Raw genomic sequence first — 21,857 nt, forward strand, 5'->3', positions numbered from 1 at the left:
AGTGGGTGGGGGAGCGTGGGTGCCCGTGACTCAGCAAGGTGAAGACAAGGCCAGGGGAAGGGCAGAGCTTCCACGAGGAAGGACGGGGAGGCAGGAGGCAGGGCGCGGAGCAGAGGAAATGAGACACAGGTGGCCTGCGGGGGGGCAAGACAGGACTCCTGGGGCCAGGCCCCTAAGATGGGGTCAGAGTGTCGTTGTTCACACAAGGTCCCCACTTGGCACGCCTCATGGAGTTGGGGAGAAAAAGCTACTTCGTATGTAAGCTCTGCCAGAGAGGAGACTGGTGTTACAGAAAGCTCCAGTCACAGGGAGAAGGAAGAAGGACATAATGAAGTTCCTGGCTTCACTTGGGCAGGGGGTCCTGAATCCCTCCCTCCCCCATAAACAGCCTCCTTTGCAGCTCGTGAGCAAAGGGCACAGAAGGCCGAGCAGGCTTCTGGCTATGAGGGAAGGGCACTCCTGGTTTCCCGTCCAGTGATTTTTGGGACTCAGGATCCAACCCTTTTCTAGAATGTCCCCCCTTCCTGGAACATCCCTAACTTACACAAATTAAATTAAACAAAGCAAATGGAATCTGCCTGGGCAGGAGCCTTCCACCTCAGGGGGCTCCTCACCCCCAGCAGCCCCTGTCCTTGGAACATGGACATTCGAGAATCTTCTGCCCCAGGCTAACGGACTTAGGCCTAATTTCCAGTCCCCTACCCCTCCCTGACCTCCACCATGACTCGGTGCTAGGCTCCAATTTGACTGTGGGCTTCCTGGCAGCAGGGATCCAGGGGCTCACCCAGCTTCCCGCCTACCCTCAGCCACTGGCTCAGCACCCACAGGGTGCTCCAAACAGGCTGGTGCACCAGAACTGAACTGGTTCCCAAGGACCTGTGGCTCCTGGGGTCATTTTTCATGTTTCATTAGGATCTAGGGATGGTCAGCATCCAGACAGCCTTTGCGGGGCTGTTGAAGAGGTGCCAGTCTTGATGGAGAGATAAAATACGGCCCGATGCTTTCTTAATTCTCAGCAGAAATAAAGTGTCAGGCTCAGTTGGGAAGATTCCTCAGCTGGAGCAGGCTCTGTACAGATGCCTCGGGCCCGGAGGGAGATCTTCTCCCCAGGCCTGTGTCTCTCTCTTCCTGTTCCAGACTCCAGCCCTGTGCAGCCTCACCAAGGCCTGCTTCTGCCCCGAGAAGGGGGAGTGGATTGAGGGAGCCTGTCTTGGGGAGACGGGGCTGCGCCAGGCTGCAGAGACAGTGGTGGTGAGGAAGGGTGAGGGGTAGGATGTTGGGTGGGGCACTGTCATCTCATCCTTCTTCTAACGTTGCACCCTCAGACCCTGGCCACAGCCTCAGGGAGGTGCCGGCCACCCAGCCCCAAGGCTGCCCCTTACAGGTGAACAGCCTGCTTCAAGGACACTGGGGCCTGTTTCTTGGTGGCTTTCCTCTCTCTGTCGCCTTCTGCCCAGCCATCCCCATCAGTCACTGTATTATCTTTCCAGGAGGACCTGGGCTGGGGTGCCAGTGCCCTCTTTGCTGATTCTCTTTTTGAGGTGTCATCTGTGTCCCTTTATGGGTTGTGCTTCAGGGATGGGGGTGTTGGCAACTCAGGACTGCCTCCCCGGGTCCAGCAGAGCTCCTGAACGTACCCCGAAGCCATGGGGGGTCAGTCCTTCAGGGACATCACTGACTCTTCTGTGTTTCTGCTTCCAGCTTGGGGTCCTGTCATGGGGAGCGAGGGGTCCTGGCCCTGGGCTTTTGGGGGTCCTCCCTGTCCCCACTGCAGCAGAGTACGGCGGGGTGGCTTTTTCTGCCTGTCCTGCCTCCCCTCCCCCTCCCCATCTCCACCACTTTTTGCATCAACACATATCCATGCATTAAACAAGACATTCCATTAATTTCTTCATCATCATAACTTAAGCTGGGACATACCCTTTAAATATTCATTCAGCTATGAAAACTGGGCATTAAAATTTTAATAATGTCAAGCTCATTTGAACCAGGCTCCTTGGGGACGATTACGATACAATTAGAATAAATACGATGATTGAGCCAGTCCAAAGGCTTCACCTGTCTGTCCAACGTGGCTCCTTGCGGAAAGAGAGGTCTGTGGCCAGCAAGCAGGCAGACAGATTGACAGACAGGCGGGCCTGGCTCTTTCTTGACTCCCCATCTCCTTTCCAGTCGCACAGCTTCCCAGGTGGGTTCTCCCTTTCTCAGCTACCTCCCACAGGTGCCCACAGGTCTCTGCCGCCCCCTGCAGGCCAGGGTACAGAGGCCTCCCTCCCCTGTCTGGGAAGATGGGCCCGATTAACCCAGGTCCCAAGTCTGCCTTTCCCTGCCTGTCCTCCTGCATGCAACCTGGATGGGGCTCCTGGGCTGGCTCCTGTGTGAGGAACATTATTCTGTCTGTGTGTCCTCTTTCCCACCCCACAAGGGGCTCCCTGAGGCTGGCACGAGCACCCCACCAGAACAGGGCCACCTGCGGAGGTGGCCCCTGGGCCATTAAGATCCTGATGTGTTTTGCCACCAGACCAGGAAGGGACTGGCCTCCCCCAGCTTCCCCTCTGCTGCACTTATACCTTCCTGAGAGCTGACATGGAGGTTTGGGGGCAGGGGCTGAGCCCTGTCGTCCCTCGCTGCTGAAGCCAGTGCTGGCCAGAACCCTAGGGACATCCATGCGTGGACTTGCCTCTGCTTCACTTGGGACAGCCCCTACATCACTAGGATCCTCAGGGCCCTCCACCACTTGCCTTCTCAGGGCCTTGAGCCCTCTGCTTCACACCGGGCCCCAGTGTAGCCGACCCAGAGCTGTCTCAGAAATAAAAGGACCCAGGGGCGCCTGGGTGGCTCAGTCAGTTAAGCATCTGCCTTCGGCTCAGGTCACGATCTCAGGGTGCTGGGATCAAGCCCTGCACTGGGTTCTCCACTCAGCAGTGAGTCTGCTTCTCCCTCTCAAATAAATAAATAAAATCTTAAAAAAAAATAAAATAAAAGGGTCTGGAAAGTTCTCTGTCACCCCTCACTGGCCACCCAAACACTCCTCTTCTTAGCTGAGACTTCCTCCTCTTTCAATAAGACTTCCCTGGTTATGTCTCGGCTCCCTTGGTCACACATGGCCTTGTATTACTTTGTGAGCTCTCTGTCTCTCTTCTCGTGTGTGTGTGTGTGTGTGTGTGTGTGTGTGTGTGTGTGTGTGTGTGAGACAGACTGAGAGAGACACTTGTTTCTCAAGCAAGAGCAAGAACCCCAGTTTCCTACACATGGACCCCCTAGACCCTAACTCAGGACTAAGTTCCACTGGACTATGTGTGTGTGTGCACGTGCATGTTTGAGTAGCACTTGTGTGACATTACAGACATCTTAAAAGAATTGATTTCGGCTGGAGACTGGGAATAAGCAAGATCAAGGAGGAAACTAGTACAGTTCCTTCTGCATAGTAGCCTCTCTGTAAACGTCACCCTCCAGGTTGCTTTCCAGTCCCTGACCCAGAAATGCCTTGGAAGGTCTGGACCGATGCCCCACATAATGCCAGGGCGGGCAGAGGATGGTTGGGGTGACAGAGATTACTGTGGTGGCCTACAGAGATGGCCAGGGTGCTCTCCACCCAGCGGCTGAGTCCCCAAATGTAATTCCAGGGTGGGTGTTCAAGCCTCAGTGCTGAGGGTCCTTTTAGGCCCCTTTGCGATGTGTGAGCGCCTGGTGATACCCAGCTCCCCTGCTCACTGGAGGGGCTCACCTCTCCCCAAGCCATGGCAGAGTGTGGCAATGCCTCTTCTTCTCTTGTCTTGTTCACTGAAAAGCAGCTCTTATCTCCGTCCCTTCCCACCGCCTCCCATGCTTGTGAAGAGCCTGGCTCCTATTCCTCATCAGTCCCCACTGTTTGTTCTCATCCCCCCAAAGAGCTCAGCTTTTATGTTGTCTGCACCACCACCACCCCCAATCCAGCACACATAATGGTCGTGGAAACAGTGAAGCAGCAGACCCTGCAGGCTAGGGCCCACTGGGATATCTGTGCCCCAACCCAGCAGCATTACTGCTCTGGGAAAAGAGATATAATTTTGCAGGGCTCCTTGTTCAAAAAGCAAGGAAAAAAGCATCGTTAAAGCACTAAAATATAAAGCTTTTCCTTTCTTCCACCGTCTCTCTCTTTCTTGGCTTGTCATGGTATTTTTTATTTGCTGTTTGACGTTGTTTTAAGTAAAAAGAAATATAAATTTTAAATTATTAGCACAGATCCTACCATTCATCTTTATTTTGTGTGACGCCAGTTTTAAATGCAAATATCAGAACATTTAGCTCCTATGCAGAATCACCAAAATTACATAGTTTGTTTTTTGTGACTTGTGCCTGGAGGGTGCCTTGAGCCAGCCAGAGGAGACAAATGCAAGACAGACTGAGCAAGGCTAAGGAAGAAGAGAGAGTCCCCTCAGGCATGGAGATCATCATGGGTACCCTAAGCCCCACCTACCACCTGGGTGCAGGGGAGCAGCGCCTTGAGCCTCACCACCCACTGACATGTTGCCACCTAGCCTAGGGTGTGCCCTTGGAAGTCAAGCCAGGCTTCACTTCTACTCGGGGGCCACCCCCTGCTCCAGCCCACAGTGGACACTCAACCCTAAAGGGTATTGTAAATGTCCTGCCAGGACATGCAAGACAGGGGCAAGAGGCTTGCTCTTGATAAGACATGGCCTCTGTTGGCCAACCAGTGCTGCCAGCTGGGGGTACCACTGGTGAGTAGGCCTGACCCAACCCTACATTAACCTGCACCCAGGCCACTGCTGGCTGGCCTGGAGGGCTGACCACTTTTGCTTGTGGGGCCCAGGATGTGCACGGAATGGGCAGTTGGTGGGAGGCGGCCATCTAATCTGGACAGAGAAGAGGACTCTCACATGAGATCATGGGGACCTAGGCAGGGGGCTCCCCAGTGACTCTGCCCTCCACCAGCACTTCGCTTTTGCAGCACTTAGCCAATAGTGACTCACAATGAATTAAAGGAGAAATGATTTGTTTAAAGCCCCAGGAAGGCAGATTCTGAATTACATGTCCTGATGGATTCCCAGGACTGGGCATAGTAGGTTTTCAGGAACCCTGGAATAAAAGAATCAACCTCCGCCCCATGGCTTCCACATTCCCCCTGTGAGAAGGGATTGCAGGGGAATGGTGGAAGTAGTGGACATTATTTGTAGCTTGTTGTAAATATATGAATATTTTAATTATCTCCTTAATAAATCACATATGGTTCCTTCCATAGAGAGGGATCAGAAATTCAAGGAATCCCCTTCTGTTGTCGCCATGAAGTTCAGACTTAAGGACACCCCCCGCAGTTAGTGTCGAGGGCAATCTGCCTTCACTGGAGACCTCTGACCTCCATCCAGCCTCTGAGGCGCACCCTGGCCAGGCCAGATGTCTGTCATTCCTTTGTGAGGGAAGGCTCACACCCTTTTTATTTTCCTGCCATACATCCAGAACCCCACACATGCCCCCTCTCTGGCCTCGTTCCCGCTTGCCTCAGCCATGCTCCCGGGGACAGGAGTGGCCAGAGGCCACAGGTGGTCACCTGCTGGGCAGCTCAGTTTCCAGCCCAGAGGCCCTCCCCGCCAGCAAAGTGGGGTTGTGGTACCTTTGGATCAGAAGGGTTTGTCGAAGCCCCCTATCCTCGATCCTCATTTAGAGAGACAGCCAGTGAGCACAGACCAGACAGGAGAACCCAGGGTTATTGTTAAAATATGCAAATCCACAGCCCATTGAAATGCAAACCCTCCAGATAAGATTTTTTAATAAATCTGGTTCTGCTCCCACTCCCCGCTCGGAGGAGGCCATCTGATGCTTGTTGGGTCAGGACACAAACCAGCATGTAGGCCCCGTCGGCTCTTCACCCCTCTTCTCATTTAGAACTCACAGCTAGGAGCAGCCCCTGTGTGGGGCCAGCTGCCGGCCGAGGCCCTTGGCCCATCCCCTGGCACGGTATCCGAGGTGACCTCCAGGTCTCCCCAGAGCTGCCTCACCCTGTCTGTGTGCTGGTTACAGGGACCCCCTTCTTTACCGTCACCCTCATCTGCTCCCATACCTGTCTAAAGAGTAGAGTCCTAAGCCCCTGTGGCACCCCCCTCAGGGAGACTTTGGTGATTGGGTCCACGCAGCCACACTTGTCACTTTTCAAGTCATCGCCTCTGGGCTCACTTTGGTCTGCTGCTGTCAAAAGTGGTCCTTCAGGGGATGAAGGGCAGATGAGAAGCAGCACAGACACCTGCCAACCTTTAAGGACCGGGCCTGTTGGCTTTGTCAGGACGGGAGAATGTATGGACCCGCATAGGCTACAGTCATGTGCCTGGACAGGGACTGGGAGGTACCAGTGGTGGTGGCCGGCGACGGTTGTCCTGTCCTTCCCAAGCTCCAGACCTTACGCTGATCACATGAGGTGGCTTATGTCCTCCAGTCCTCTCTGAAGCAAACGAGCCAGATGAGCCAACTCACGGGGTGGGTGGGGTGTGGATCCCGGGGCAGAAGGCCTGGGTGAGCTGAGGAACAGGGTGACGGCAGGGTGCCAGAGAGTGTGAGGAAAATCACGGGGTTGTGGGGGTGCACCGGCAGTCAGGCAGAGTCAGGGGGACCCGGGGTGGCCCCAGGAGGGGCTGAGCCTGTGCTGGGGGCAGTGGCGTCCCCCCGTGAGTCCCCAGCAGGGACGATACAGCCCCTAGGCAAGTGTGCTCAGGGAAGTGGAGTCTGGCCAGGGATGCCTGAGAACCCAGGTGAACGTTTGACCAGACCGGCCAGGGTTGTCTGGTCCTGGGTCCCCCGTCCGTGTGTGGGAACACAGAGGAGTCCAGGGCTTGTGCATAGGATGGACTTGATGGATTCAAGTAAAACTTCCCTGTTTGGCTGGAACGCTTGGATCCAGACCGTGCCTGAGCCTTCCACTGGGGAGGGGGCGCGCGGGAGAACACGGTCCGGTCCCAGCAGGCGAAGGGGGGGCAGGGGACGCCGTCCCGGGAGCGCGCCGGAGGGGGCCCGGCGGGGTGCGGCGCCGCGTGCACGGGCGGGGAGCGGGTGGGGCTCGGAGCCTCGGTCCCGCAGCGCCCCCGGCGGCCGCGCAGCCTCCGCGGTCCGGCCCCGCCACAGGCCCCGGGCAGTTGCTATGCAACAGGCGGCTCTGCCCGGCGCGGCCCGGCGAACGGCGAGCGCGGGGCGGAGGCACGGAGGGAGCCTATTGGTGGGGCTGCGCGGGCGGCCCCGCCCCTCCTCTCGCGGCCTCTCCGAGCCTCGGCAACCCAAGTTTACGGAATGCTTCCCCCCAGGCAGGGCGGGGGGCGGGGGGGGGCCGGCACGAACAAAGGAGGGGTGGGAGGGGGCGCCCCGTCCGCGTTCCCGATTTCCCTTGCTCCCCCGCCAGGGCAGTGGGGTCGGGGTCGGGCCTCCGTGCGTGCGGGTAGATGCTGCTCGGGCTGGGGCTGTGGCCGGCAAGGTGGACAGGACAGATCCAGTGGGAGATCGGTGCGAAGTCCTGCAGATGGAATAGAGCAGCGGGGGCTAACATACCCCCCCACCCGCCACCAGTCGGGCTCCCTCAGTCCACACCCCACACCCGAGGGCAGCCTGGCTCTTTGTTCCTGAGCCCCATGGCCAGCTCACCTGCTCCCACCAACACGCAGGGGCCGCCTGGCAAGGGTGGGAGGACCCTTCCAGCCCTAATTAAGATCTGCTGCTGTGGAAACCAAGCTTATTAGCCGGCGCGGCCAGGCTGGGTTGCTAACCCTCTTCAGAGTTGGGGGGGGGGGGTGTTTTTTTTTAAACAGCAGTGGATAGATAATTCTGGATGAAACAAGCCCTGATTTAGTTGGGAGGTCTGGTTTCCAGTCCTAGCCATCTACTAGCTAGCTCAGAGGAGAGGGGGACGTGGGGCTATTTGACCGCCTAGCCTCCTTCACAGTGTGGCGGGATTGATAGGATATGATAGCTCAGGTGAAGCTCTCCACACAGTGCCCCGCATTCAGTAAGTGCCCAATAAATGAGCAACAGCTGTCTTCCCTCTCCTTTCCTCTTCCCTTCCTCTCCCCTTCTCCTCCTCTCTTAGTGGGTACTTCCATCATTTTTTGAGGGCTTGCCTAACATTTGATTTCTGTTCTTTCCCACTTCCTACCCTCTGGGCTCTCTCTTGGACTCTACTGAACTGAAAAAATTGGATAGCCTCTGAGGAAGAGCTGAGACTGGTGGGGGGGGGGGCAGGGTAACCAGACAGGAGACCCTGCTCCCCAAAGGCATCAACACTCTGAGCTCAGGTACTTGGTCTCCGACCTTGCCTTCCACTCTGTCTCTCCTCCACCTGCTACAGCTCTGTCCTCTCTGCCTGGCCTGCCAGTAGTTGAGTTTATTGCTTTCCTACTTATTTTTCTTTAAAACATTTTTCAGGGATCTCCACATCCAATGTGGGGCTCTAACTCCCAACCCCAATATCAAGAGTCTAAAGCTCTTCCAACTGAGCCAGCCAGGCGTCCTGGAGCCTAGAGCTTTGATGGGCCACTAAGTTTGTCCCTTCATCCAGCCATCCAGCCATCCAATCATCCAGTGCTTATTGTAGACCTCTGTGTGCCAGCCCCTGTTCTCCGGCACGAGAATGGCATAGCCAACCTCCACGACATGGCCTTTCCTTCCAGAAGCTCACACTCAGGCTGCAGAAGGGTCCCATTCCTGGCCCCTAGCTGTGCACCACACCTTCTGTCCCTCAGTACCACAGAATAACCGAGTCTCTAAATGGCCAGCCACATGGGCCCATACTTTGTGGGCACCAACCACCCATTCACAGGGAACTCCCTTCCCGGGCTCTTCAGGATTTGCTCCCACACTACATTGGTGGTGGTGGTGGCTCCCTCCTGCAGGGGCTGTCCTAAATCTAAGCTGGTCAGCTCTAGGGATTACAGAGGATGTGTCTCCAGCCCTGACCCGCCTCCTTTTTCTCCTCATCTCCTCTGGTACCAGAGTTCCACCAGGCAAGCCAAGGCCGTCTTCCAAGCTGCCCTCAGCTCTGCAGACCCAAGAATTGGCTTCTTCCACCAAAACATGCTCACTGCCCTCCCTTCCCCTGGGAGCTCACACCTGACTAGGGCCCTTGGCTGTGGAGCTCCAGGCCTCATGGGGCTCTCTCTGGCTGGATCCAATCTCTCCCAGCCCTCAGCAGGACCACCGCCTTCCTGATTTAGACTCTGAGTGGGTGGGACTGAGAAGGGGAGTGAGCACCCTAGCTCTGGAGGTTGGACAGTGATACCCAAGGCCCACTTTCCTGTCTGTATTTCCCTGAGTCTGGTGGTGAGAGTCCTCCCATCCCACCCACCCTGCCCCCATGAGGTTGCTTTGGGACTGTGGACCATGTTGCTAGGCTGAGTCCCCTCCATGACCAGGAGAGGAGTCCTGTTTTCCCCACCACCCTCTCATGACCTGGGACCCCCTCCTCTCTGTCTCACAGGGCTCAGTCCCAGGCCTGGAGAGTCAGTCCCCAGATAAGTTAAAGGAGAAAACAAAGCCCACACCAAGTAAATGACAAATGTAGAGGAAATTGCTCTTAATCCCCACACCACAGCCTGATGATGCCGACCAAGCACAAGCCTGAGTCATCCTAGAAATGGCACCGACATTTGCTTTTTGGAATTTGTTTTGTCTCTGAGCTTTAGATTTAATCATTCTCTCTCCCTCTCCCCCTTTCTCCCCCTCTCTCTCTTTCTCCCCCTCCCTTCCTCTGCCCCTTGCTCTCCGTTTTCTAATACGAGGCTGCACCGCCAGCTCATCCAAGTCTGTTTTCCTGGCATTAATTAACACAGCTCTCCAGCCTCCAACAGGCTAAATGATGAATCAGGTTAAATTCCAGACAACAGCCGCACACCGCCATCAATTAGCCATCTCTGGGGCAGCTTCATTAATAAGCATCGATCATGGCCCTCCTCCCTGAACACGCCAGGGTCTCTGGGTCACAGGCACTGCCAATGAGTGTGTCAGGCTTAGGTGTGAGTGTGATGCTGTTTGTGTAAGGGCTGGAGAACATGATGGGGGTGGATAAGTGAATGGGTGTGCAAGAATGTGGATGTGTGAGGGAGCAGGTGACTGGGAGTGTGCGGTGCATGTGCTGCAGGTACAAGGGGGCTTGTATGTGAGTGTGTGCACTTAGGTGTATGCAGTGTGTGGGGCTGACAGTGGTGTGTACATAAGGTGTGTGATGTATGTGTTGTGTGGGGTGGGGTGTGTGTAGGGAGGGGGTATGTGAAGTGGGTCCTGAAGTGCATGGGTTTGGCTCTCCATGCTGGTGCCAGAACCACTCCCCTGAGAGACCCCCCCTCCCAGCCTGTCTCCATTGCAACTTCGGCTTCTTCCTAATTCAACATTCGGGTTCTTCCACCTGCCACTGGCCCCCTCCCCTTTCCCTCTCCCATCAGAGACTTTATCCATCCCATCTCTTCACCTTGCCCTCTGCTGGAGGCAATTCTTTTTTTTTTTTTTTTTTTGAGGCAATTCTAAACCTCTCACCACATCCCTATCTTTCCCTGTCACATTCTGGATCCTCTTGCTCCTTCTCCCCTGGCTGTCCCACAGGCAGGCATGACCTCCAGCCCAAAGCCTGACTCCCTCTTCAGGTTGTCTGGCCTTAGGAATGTCACTGCCACCACCAACGGCCACACTCACACCCTCCAATGCCTTCTGCTCCCTCAGGTTGGAGTCCCACCCTATCCTGGGCACTACCATCCTCTCTGTCTGGATTGTCCCCTCATCCTGCCTGGTTCCACATTCTCTGCAGGAAGCAGGACACCTTGAACCACCAACCACTTGGAACCCTTTTGGGACTCCCCCTGCCCAAAGGCTAAAGCACACCTCCTCCTCGGTGTCTAGGGGCCACCCACGCCTGCCACTGCATTGGGGTCCCCACCTCGACCCCAGAGGCCTTGCTCAGTGCAGGGGTCCCTGCCCGACCCCCTCACGGCTGGGCTAACGATGGTCACCTTTCTCTTTCCCTTTCCTTCCTCCTCCCATCACGACCCCGGTGGTCTCAGTGGGCCACACCTCGCTGGGAATGAGTGCAGTGGAGCATTTTCAAAGCTGGCTTCAAAGGGGGTGGCTGGAGCCCCCCTCGGACGCTGGGTGGGACGGGTCCCCGGAGAGCCCGTGGGCCTGGCGGGCGCGCCCCTGGGGCACAGCGGCCTCCCAGGCGGCCACCAGCCGACCATCTCCTTAAAGGTTAATTAAGAATCTGAAGCCGGACGGCATGGTGCGGCCGGTGACGGCGGAGGCGGCGTCTCTCCAGACCATTAAACACTAATTAGGTTTGGAAAGTCTATCGAGCTCCCGAGGTCTCGTCAAGGCAGGCGCTGGCCCCCGGGTGCCCTTCGAAATGCCAGAGCTGTCACCCCGGCAGCCCGGCCGCCCCGCAGGCTGGCCCCGCGACCCCAGGCATCGGGCCGGTCCGCTTCATTTCTCTCCATCTCATTGTCTCGGCCGCTGCACCCCCGCACCCCCGCACCCCATGCCCCCGCCGCCCCGGCACCCCTCTGGCCCCCGGGGGGCCGGCCGCGGACGCCCTCTCTCCCTGTGTCCCTCTCTGGCTCCGAGCCTCGCCTCGGTCCCCTGCCTCGGGGGCGGAGGCCCAGGTGCGGAGAGGCCCAGGTGCGCCCCAGACGGGGTCAGGGAGAGCCGGAGAGCCCCGCGGCCCTGCTGGGGATCCTACCACGGTCCGAGCCTGGCTGAGGGCCCTTCCGGCACCGTCCTGGCCTCAGAGCTTCCCGGGGTTGAGCCCTACCTCCCCTGGCTGCCTCTGTTCCCTAGACACTTGCCTCTCCTTCCAGGCCGATCTTCATGGGGCTCTAACTCCATTCCCTCCTGCCCCAGAGATCTGCTCCTCAAGGAGGCATTTCACTCCTCCCCTCACTCATTCTTTCATGCCCCCTTTCGCTTAAACCCTGCCTGGTTACCAGAGGACACAAGGGTCTGGAGGTGTCCTCTGTGACTGCTGCTTTACTCCCCCAGGCCAGGCAATCATCAACCCCAGGGAAATCATCATCCCCACCCCCATCTTTGGCATAAATAGCTCGGCACAGAGTGCAGGGATTTCCACTCAGAGACAGAATCATGCTCTTGTCTGCATCTACCAGGAAAAAAGACAGATTGCTCCACCCACTCGCAGTCTCCCAGGCCATGGTGCAGAATTTTTGGTTCAGTTGCTTCTAGAAAGTTGTGAAGTAGAAATAAGTTTATCTCTAATACAGCCGGTCTGTATTTTACCCTGCCCCCCTGCCCTACGTTAATGACAAGCCCATCTGAAAAACCATCACCATGACCATCACCACCATCGGCACCATGACCATCACTGTCACCGTCACCACCACCACCACATTTTATAAACTGAATAGGTTATGGCTTACCTCAAAGGGATATCTCTAAAGGTGGAATTCTGGATGCCAGATGGGCAAGGCTGTAGGGAGAATGTTTTGAGTGAGGTGGAGCCTTCTCCCCGCTGCTCATACCACATGGAATGGGCAGCACCCTGCGGCCCTTCAACACCTACACCAGGCCATGTGACAGCGTGGGAAGAGCACAACTGGCTCTGCTGTGACTAGCTGAGTGACCTTAACTCAGTCACTTAACCTCTCTGTGCCCCAGTGTCACAGACTTGGAAATGTAGGATAGAATGATCTTTTTTATTTTAAGATTCTATTTATTTATTCATGAGAGACACACAGAGAGAGGGAGAGACATAGGCAGAGGAAGAAGCAGGCTCCCTGCCGGGACTCGGTCCCAGGACCTGGGGATCATGACCTGAGCCAAAGTCAGACGCTCAACCACTGAGCCACCCAAGTGTGCTGGAATGATCTATCTTTGCAGGGCAGTGCTGTGAGCAGAATAAGCCAACTGGGCAATAGTGCCCCAGACCTGCCCTGACATAGGTTCATTTGCTTCCTTCCATCTTCCTCTTTGAACAATGTCCCTCACCTCCACTCCTTCAAGGAAGGCTAGGAAAGGAGATAAGCAGTGTCCCATCATCTGGGCCCATCCACTCACCCTGGTGCCAGGCCCCCAGTCCCACCATCCTCTGACAGGCAGGGCTGGAGTGGGCCTGTGGGCACAGAAGGCTCAGTCCAATTGTACAAGCACAGAGTATTATGATTGCACTGATTTCCATCATAAATCATATTTCCTATCTTCTGCCTCTCTCTCCCACGTGCCCCAAGTTAAGCCTTGGTATTTTCTTTAGCTGCTGCCACTGTCGAGCCTGGAGATGATATTAGGATAATGATGATAAATTTTACCCTGCTGCCAAGCCTCTACCTCAGTGTGGGGAGGGGGAGTGTTTGTCCCCTGCATGGATCCCTTCACTATGTCTGCTGGGCCTGGGGAGAGTGCTCATCTGAGCTTGGCTGTGAGGGTCCTCGCAACTGGACACATGGACACATGTGTGCCCGTATACACAGTCATGTGCAGGCAAGGGCCTGGATGTCTTCTTCCCAGCGTGTATTTTGTGCGGACACACAGTTATGCTCATGTCAGTGAACGAACACAGGGCAGCAAGCAAGGAATTGAGAAGGCTGAGGGGGGAAGGTCTGTGCTGAGCTTCTGAGATGCAGCCACTCCGCGCCCCCGCCCCCCCCTCGCATATTTCCTACAAACCTCAGGCTCAGGTGACACAATCAGCATCCCCGGCTGGGGCACCCATTCTGACCTCACAAATGCGGCATCTGCTTGGAGGGGGAAGCTGGTTTACAGCTCTCTGAGCTCTTGGGCTTCTGCCTCTGCCAGCTGGGCTGGGCTCAGCACCAGAGAGGGTGACAGAGATCGTGGGGCCCCAGATATAGCACGCCAGCCTTTCTCACGGGGCGCTGGGCTGTGCTCCATGGGGTGAGGGGTCCCAGGGGAGAACTGAGGGTCAGCCTCAGAGCAGGAAAAGGATTCAGCAGGGAGTGGTCTTGTGGCTGATCATTCATTCATTCACTGGCTCATTCATTCATGTATCCATTCAACAAATATTCCCAAGCTAAATGTCCTCTCCTGTCCCCCAGCCCCACAGGCCTGAGAATGAACCCCAGCGATAAGTGTCCCCTGTTCCCACCCCCTACTTTTTACACCAGGGCCTGCAGGATAGAGATCCTTGGGCAGAGGTTTTCTCAGACACGGGATAAGAACATCCATTTGGACCCACATTTTAGGGGGTTGTCTGGAAGCTACTTTATGGGAGGAGGTTAGAGCAGGGGTGGGGACATCACACTATCTCCAAAGGGCTGGAAAGCAGTGGGTTGAGGGTGCACGGTTTTCACCTAGCTCCAGAAGTCAGCACGTGACAGGAGCATCTCCACCCCAACAAGGGCCCAGGCCACCTGTCCTGTGGGGAAGTGAGCTCCTGCAGATCCTAGGGCCCTCCACCTGTGCACATACTCAGTTCCACCCAACAAACATTTAGGTTCCTTCAGCCTAGGATTGTCTGATGATGACAGAAAGTGCTTCAAGGAGCCAGAAAGGCTAAGGTTTCCATCACAGCTCTGCCACTTAATGGCTGTGTGGCCTTCAACAGGTTACTTGATTTTGCTGAGCCTCAGTTTCCTCATCCATAGAAAGGGAAGTGGTAACTCCCACGAGACAGAGTTGTTATGAGTGTTAAATGAGATATTCACACGAAGCTGCCAGCAATGCTTGCCTCACAGCAGGCACTTGTTTCCTTGTTTCTCTAATGGATTCCTGAGGCCATGAGGATCAAGACATCCTCTGGCAGGCAGTCTGCCCTGATTAATCCCACACCTCTCTGATTGATCTAGGTCTCTCTGCCAGGATGCACACACTCTCTTTGTTTGTGGTCTACCTATACATGCATGTCTGCAGACTCCATTGTCTGGGGGGGCTCAGCATATGTGTGTGTGTGTGTGTGTGTGTGTGTGTCCCAGACTCAGAGGATAGAGGGACATTTTTTCTCCTCCAGCTCCCTCTACCTGGCCCCCTAGAGCCATCCCTCCTTATTTATTTATTTATTTATTTATTTATTTATTTATTTTATTTTTTTTTTTTTTAAATTTTTATTTATTTATGATAGTCACAGAGAGAGAGAGAGAGAGAGGCAGAGACACAGACAGAGGGAGAAGCAGGCTCCATGCACCGGGAGCCCGATGTGGGACTCGATCCCGGGTCTCCAGGATCGCGCCCTGGGCCAAAGGCAGGCGCCAAACCGCTGCACCACCCAGGGATCCCATCCCTCCTTATTTAATCCTGAGAAGGCTGTGACCATTTTGCATGCATACAGGAATTTCGACACTGCGTGCACACACCCGGACACAAATACAGGGGTAGAGGGCAACCTCTCTACCTCTTCTCGAATCCTCGTGCTTCCTGCCAGCCGTCCTTGGGACCCCTCAAACACAGCAACCTTCTCTGAGTAGCTTTAGCATGGAGAGCACAAGGGCCAGCCCCCTGACTGGCTCCAGGAGCAGCCTTCACCTCTCAAAGAATAACTGACCCCACATTTTTGCTTGCTATTGTCTTAGCCTCCATGGGGAAGTGTCCCTGCCTTTCAGGGTTGAGGCTGTCTCTGGGAGGCAGCCCAGAGCAGAAGGAGTGAGCACCTTTGCTGCCTCTCACTGTGCACTTATTTCTCTGCCCTCTGCCCACCCCGAATCTCAAACTGGAAACAGTATCCTTGGGCCTCTGTTCTCAGAGTCCAGAGGTGGGGGAGGCTGGGGTCCCTGCAGCCAGCTCCTGGTCTTGGGAGCTGGGCGGTTAACCTCTCTGAACTTCAGTGCCTTCATCTGGGAAATCTGGGGGTGAGGGCGGGGGTGGGGTAAGAGCTAATGTTCCAGCCAGTGTATGTAAAGATATGTTGTGAGCCTCACGGGACAAAACCAATGCAAGAAAGTGTGTTTAATTTGACCAATTTTACCATTCTTAGTAGGAAGTCCCTTGGGTTGTAATGTGATGGATCATATGATGGGCTCCAGGATCCTGCCCCCATGTGGTCCCCAGGGCATATGTGTGTCACATGAGCATGCACAGGCCTGTGGAGCCAGCCTAGTTCTCACATCCAAGGAGGAGGTCCTGAGACCACGTGAGCACCAGCTGGAGTGTGAGCTTGAAACCATGCAGTATGACCACAGGAGAAAATGGACGGTGTGCTTCCGACAGACCAAAAGCAAGTGGAGACACAGATAAGATGTGAACTGCTACGTCTGCGCTGCGTTACAAAGAGGTGAAAAGAAGTGTGAATGGAATGGCTGTGTTTGCGTCCCCGTGTAACTGCTGGAGCTTTGCTGTGAGGCCATGTGTGCATTTGGGTTGGGGCCCTTGTGTCGTGACCGGCCATCGATGATTCTGCGTGTTGTGAGAAACAGGGATGTCACTTCTGGATGTGACATCCCAAAGGCTCCAAGAAGCCGGACACCTCAGAGCGCGCGGTGCTCCATACCACCACCAGATGGCGCCCAGGTGCAGCCTAAGGGCCTGAGCTGTGGGTTTTCAGGCTGGCTTTGTGTTCAGCCTCTAGGCCTGCCCCTGCTCTCGGTGGGTAGGGAGCCAGGGTGTATAAGGGGGGTCAGGGAGGAACTGCTGGGCGCTTGTGCATGTACACAGGGCAGCCAGTCTGCACATGGCATCTTCCTCCCTGCCATGACCACCAGGGCACGGCCCACACTCCAGGCCCTGCAGACCCTGGCTTTCCAGGATTATGTGTGCAGACAGGCTGGTGGGTACCTGTGTGGAAGAAGACCCCATCCAGCCTCACTGCTCCCCATACTCCAACCTTCACTCCTGCCAGGCTGCCCCTCACCGTGGCGTGTCCCTCTATCCCTCCTTTACCCAGGCTGCTCCCTTTGATAAGAATGGTGTCTCCCCAGCCAAGCTCCTACCCATTCTTCAAAGACTTCAGTCTAAGACCCTCCTTCTCCAGGAAGCCCATCAGTTCTCCCTAGCATCAGCCCATTTCCCCCACCACCCCCTTTGTGCTTCTTTTCTGACCACCCACTGCCTGTGACTGTGTGTTGGGCCCACACTGTTTAGCCACCACCTGCTCCATATGGTTTATTCTTGAATCTTCTAGAGGGGCTGAGTCCTGCAACAGCAGGGTGGTGCCCAGAAGGGATGGGCACTCAGAGTAAGTGCTAGGTGAAAGCCAGATCATTGGGGAGCACATTTCCTACCTTGTATGCCCTTACAGGGACCCTGGGAGGGGGTGTTGGGACAGGTTGTAGGACTACACCCTGTAAGCAGCTCCTGGGGGAGAGGACAAATGACTCCCCAGAGACCTGGCAGGCTGTGGCTGAGCCCTGGGGTGCTATGGGGCAGAGGCAAGGGGCGAGGGGACTAAGAGGTAACGGGGACCACAGTGAATCCTGGGGGGCTGTGTTTTTAGACCCAGTGGTGGGCTATCCATTGTCCAGGCAGATACAGAAGGGTGGCACTATTCTCTCCGCAGCGGAGGAACTATAGTGGGACATGGGACAAACCCATCCTTGCAGAGGTGAGGCCAGGAGAGCTTCTAGTATGAGGCATGAGAGTTCTCTCCCTTGGAGTTAACAGGAGCCACTGTCGCCCTCTGCATCCTCACGGCTTTCTATAGTTTGTTTCGTGTTATCCCTGCACTAACCCCGTGTTATCCACCTGCAAAGGGCTTTCAGAGGCATGCAGCCACTCGTGAACTTGAAGACAGAAGCTGTCACTGTTCCTGCTTGACAGATGAGGGACATGTGGCTGGAGGGGAAGGAGGGGACTCATGCCCATGGCCTAGCTGAAGGGGCCATTTCATCCCCAGGGATGTACACAGGAGTCGCTTCTCCCTTTCTGAAGCCACTGAGATGGGAGTGTGTCCTCCCTGATTCCATCAGTCTGCACAACCCACTAGGTAGGAACCTCTTCCTGTTTGTCTAGAGTCTACACAATCCCATGTGGAGAGGACATAGGACACTGAGAAGGGGAGAAGTGAAGCTAGAGGGTGGAGGGGAGCCAGGAAGCTTGAGCCCCCTCGGGAGCCCCTGGGTGTGTCTGTCTCTGGCCTGGGCTGGAGTCCCAGGGCTGGTGGTGCCCCTTCCCCAAATGGGAACTGCAAGAAAACAAGGAGGTCGATTTTCACTTATTTTAATTGTTCAACAAAGGACCCTCAAGGGGAGACAAGGAGGGGGAGCAGAAGAGAGAGATGAAGTCAAGGGAGAGAGGGACAGAGAAAGCAAGAGGAGTGAGATGCCAGGGAGCCAAGGACAGAGCAAAGGGTTTGACCTGCAGGGCCAGCCACAGCCAGTCTCTCTGGGAACCTGGTGGGGGGGCAGCGAGGTGTGGGGGGGCATGGGCTCTCCTGAGGGGTGGTCACAGCAGCCAGTACCTTGCAGAGGCTCCATGGATGTTTAAAGGAGGAGAGGACTTTTTGCTCTGTGGAGAGGTGGCCTGCGGGAAATCTCTTGGAGGACTCCCCTGTGAAAGGCTGGTTCTGGGAAGCTAAGGAGGAGGAAACTGCATGGTGGGGCCCCCCCCATCCTGTCCCCTGCAAGCACCCGCTCCAGGCTGAAGGATAAATGGAAAGAGGCCTTAAGGAGGCCAGGGACCCCTGAGACAAATGCAGATACTCCACCCTGAGGCTCCCTGCACCTCTCTGGCATCTGGGGACCCATCAGGTATCTTCCTAAGCACCACGGTGGTTGAAGATGGTCTCTGCCACTCCCAGCATGTGCCTGACCGCTGCACCCCCAGGAGTTCTGTCCCAGTTCCTAGAGTGGCAGCTGGGCAGGTTACACACATTTAATTACTAGTAATTAAAAAACTGATTACTCCAAATGGTGCCTTCCCGGGGAGAGACACGCTGTGCCTGTCCTCCTGGCCTACCCTGGAGGCCATCTCTGGGGTGCAGGGCTGGGATGTCCCACTGTCACCTCCTGTGTCTGGTGGGGAACAAGGGGCTCCCCTCCAGTCCAGAGCAGTGCCCACCTTCTGCAGCTGGCCCGCCCGGGGCCTGATATGGCACCATTACCGTGTCACCCTCTCAGATGAGTCACGAGCCCCCTCCCTCAGGCTCCCTTCTGAGTGCACAGCCCTCGGAAGGTGACATGCTCAGAACTCAGTAAGTCAGGAGGAAAGCACCTCTGTAGGAGGCCCAGGGAAGACAGGGCTCTGGGCCCTTAGGGAGCAGGTGGATGAACCTAGAGTGAAAAACAGGGGTGCCAGAGCTGCCAGTTTCATAACTGGCATCCTGGGACTGACTAGCTATAGTCACCATGTGACAGAGTTTCAGTGAGCACTTGCTGTGTGCCAGGTATGGATGGCCCTGCCCTGATGGACTGTTCAGTCCAGGACTGGGGGTGGATGTCACTGACCCAAGCAAACTGTGTATGAAGGATGACAGGCTGTGAAAGGCTTGCAGAGGAGGAGACAGAGAAAACGGTGTGTGTGCAGGGGTTACCCAGTTAAGTTAGGGCAGTGGGAGAAGGCAGCTCTGAGAACGTGACACGTGTTCAGGGAGCCAGGGGGGCAGGGGAAGGGGGGAGGGCCCTTGGTGCAACGAGAGCTACTTGTGCAAAGGCCCTGGGGTGGGCATGAGGTGGGGTAGGGTGGAGGGGGCCAGAGTGAGGAGTTTCAGGAAGGCTGGGATGGCTGTAGGGGGCAGAGCATCCTTGGGGTGGGCTGGGGAAGGGCCCCAGGACCCCACCCAGTGAGTCCTTATTACAGCAGCCCTGGGGAGACAGATGGACTTGACAAAGGCAGCACCTGGCCTGAGCTGTGAGGATGGAATGGGAGTGGTGGGGGGGGGGTGAGAGGTGGTCTGGAGATGGAGGGGTTCCACGAGGTGGGGTGAAGCCTGAGGAAGAGGTTCCCAATTGCAGCACAAGGCTTCGAAGGAGATCTCAGGGGCTGTCCAAGCTGTCTGCCCAATGTGGGGGGCTGCACAGAGAACTGCAGGCTCTGAGGCATCCAGGGAAGAGAAGGGGGAGCCCCCAAAATACTAGGGTATGTACCAGACTCTCCAAGTCTCCCTGCCACCCCGCCCTTCCTGGCCAAGTGGGCTGGTGACAGCGGCCACGCAGAGAAGATTTATCCCTGGCCTCACATGGAAGATGCTGATGCGCTGCTGTGCTCATCAATCAGGGGGCCGCGATGCCAATTATTCATTTATTAATAAGGGGTTTACGAGCGCCTCCCCTCCCTGCGCCAGCCTCGCTGTGCCTGACTACCCGCTTTTATCCTGGAAAGAGTCCTGGAGCAAATCTCCCTTCCCCCTCCACCTCAAGGCAGCCCTTACCGCCACCAAAAAAAGGACCCAGGCAGCTGCCTACCCTCTGCAGGAGGTTTCTCCCTGGCCCTGCCCAACCTCACTCTCACCTGAGCACCAGTCCCGGGCTCCTCAGCCCTACACCTGTCCTACCCCAGCCCGGGCTCCCCGGCTCCCCTAGGAGAGGACATTCAACAAGGAAGTGTGAAGAGCCAACAGACCCCTGCCACCGAGAATCAGGGGTGAGGGGCCATGGGTGCAGTGGTCTGGCTCCAGGGTGGGGTGGGGTGCGGTGGGGGTAGAGGACCTAGTGGGGCCTGGGGACAGACAGGAGGGAGAAGGAGGGCAGGGAGCAGAGTCTGGCCTGTTTGCTGAGGCCTCTGCCTGCAGGATGGCAGCAGGAATTGTTTCTGGGCCCTCAGATCAGGGTTCAGGCCAGGTGGGGGTCTCCCCAGGGGTCCCTTTGTCCCTTCTTCCAGCTGATTCTAATGCTCGCACTCACACAGGGGCCAACTGGGTGGCTCGGGGTGCCCAGGACAGATGCTGACTTCTGGCATGCTGGGGCATGGGTGCCAGAGGTTGGCTGTGATCCTTCTGCCCCGGCCTGGCCTCTGGGCCTCCCGCCCACCCCCCTGCCTGACTCCCGGACCTGGGTCCCCAGTTCCTTTCTCTGCCTCCATCTCCCTCTGCCTTTGGCTCCCCTTTCTCTCCTCCTCTGAACAGCTGTGCAGGGAGAGCAGGGAAGTCTGTTGCCATCTGCCCCTCTCAGGCACTTGCCTTGTCTGCTAACCAGGACCAGCCACCTTCACCTGAGCTACTGAAAGAAGAGACCACACATGACCAGCCCCCTGAAAATCGTCAAAAATCGGCCCATGCCAGATTCCTGCCCGCTCACCCTGGCTGCTCTCCATCCCGCTTTCTATTCACCGCCCCCCCCTCCCCGCCCCCGCCACTGAGGTCCTGCTCGAGCTCACCAAGGGTGCACCCTCCCAGTGTGAGGGCCACAGGCCACGGCAGGCCCATCTGGCTCTGTCGTCTGCCCTCATGCTCCCCACTAGCCCAGCCTCGGGGTCACGGGGCCCAGGCTACGTCTTCCCCTCCCCACCTGCCGGCATCTGCAGCTCACAGGATCAATGAAGGCCTTCCGAAGTCCTGAGCAAATTCTTTGCTCCTCGCCTTGGCCTTTGGGAAGTCTCTCAGCAGACAAAACAGTCTAGGGTCATTTCTCCTGTCCTTTCTTCCTTCCTTCCTCTCTCCCCCTCCCTTTGCTTTTCTTCTTCAAGGAAGCTTTACTGTCACACCCCTGGGTGAGGCCCAGCCCCTCCCTGCGTGGCTGGAAGAAAGGAGGGTGTCCCTCCCCCCTGCCACCTCCACCCCGGGGTCCCTTGGGGGTGCCTGGCTGCCACAGGAGGCCTCAGGGTAACTGTCCCAGAGGAGAACCGGGTGGGGTGGGGCTGGGGCTGGGGCTGCACTGCGGTAAAACCACCCCCTCCAGGCTTGCCTTGCTGACAGGCCCACATCTCCCATGGCCAGCATGGCAAGGAAATAACCCGGTGTGAAGCTATGTCCATGGCACATGAAGAGAGCCCTGGAGAGGAGCGCCATGCCATTGTGGGATTGCGAGGGGCAGGAAGGAACTGCAAGGCATGGTCAAAGGTAATACACGGGGTGC

The 21,857-nt window shown here is 56.4% G+C and overlaps 1 protein-coding gene across 27 annotated transcripts in view; it reads right to left on the minus strand.

Moving 5' to 3' along the window:
• The window catches only part of CELF4 (CUGBP Elav-like family member 4), a 257,467-nt gene that overhangs the window by 72,503 nt on the left and 163,107 nt on the right, over nt 1-21,857 (minus strand). The window contains exon 1 of one of the 27 annotated variants that reach the window (XM_041743565.1): nt 12,387-12,430. The exons of 25 other annotated variants lie outside the window; for them this stretch is intronic. The gene's annotated coding sequence lies outside the window, so the exon portion shown is untranslated. Of the gene's footprint in view, nt 1-12,386; nt 12,431-21,857 lie in introns of those variants that run through there. One more of the 27 variants, XM_041743555.1, reaches the window with a different exon arrangement.

The sequence above is a fragment of the Vulpes lagopus genome, chromosome 1 (assembly GCF_018345385.1).
Source record: "Vulpes lagopus strain Blue_001 chromosome 1, ASM1834538v1, whole genome shotgun sequence".
In the NCBI taxonomy this organism is placed as follows: Eukaryota; Metazoa; Chordata; class Mammalia; order Carnivora; family Canidae; genus Vulpes; species Vulpes lagopus.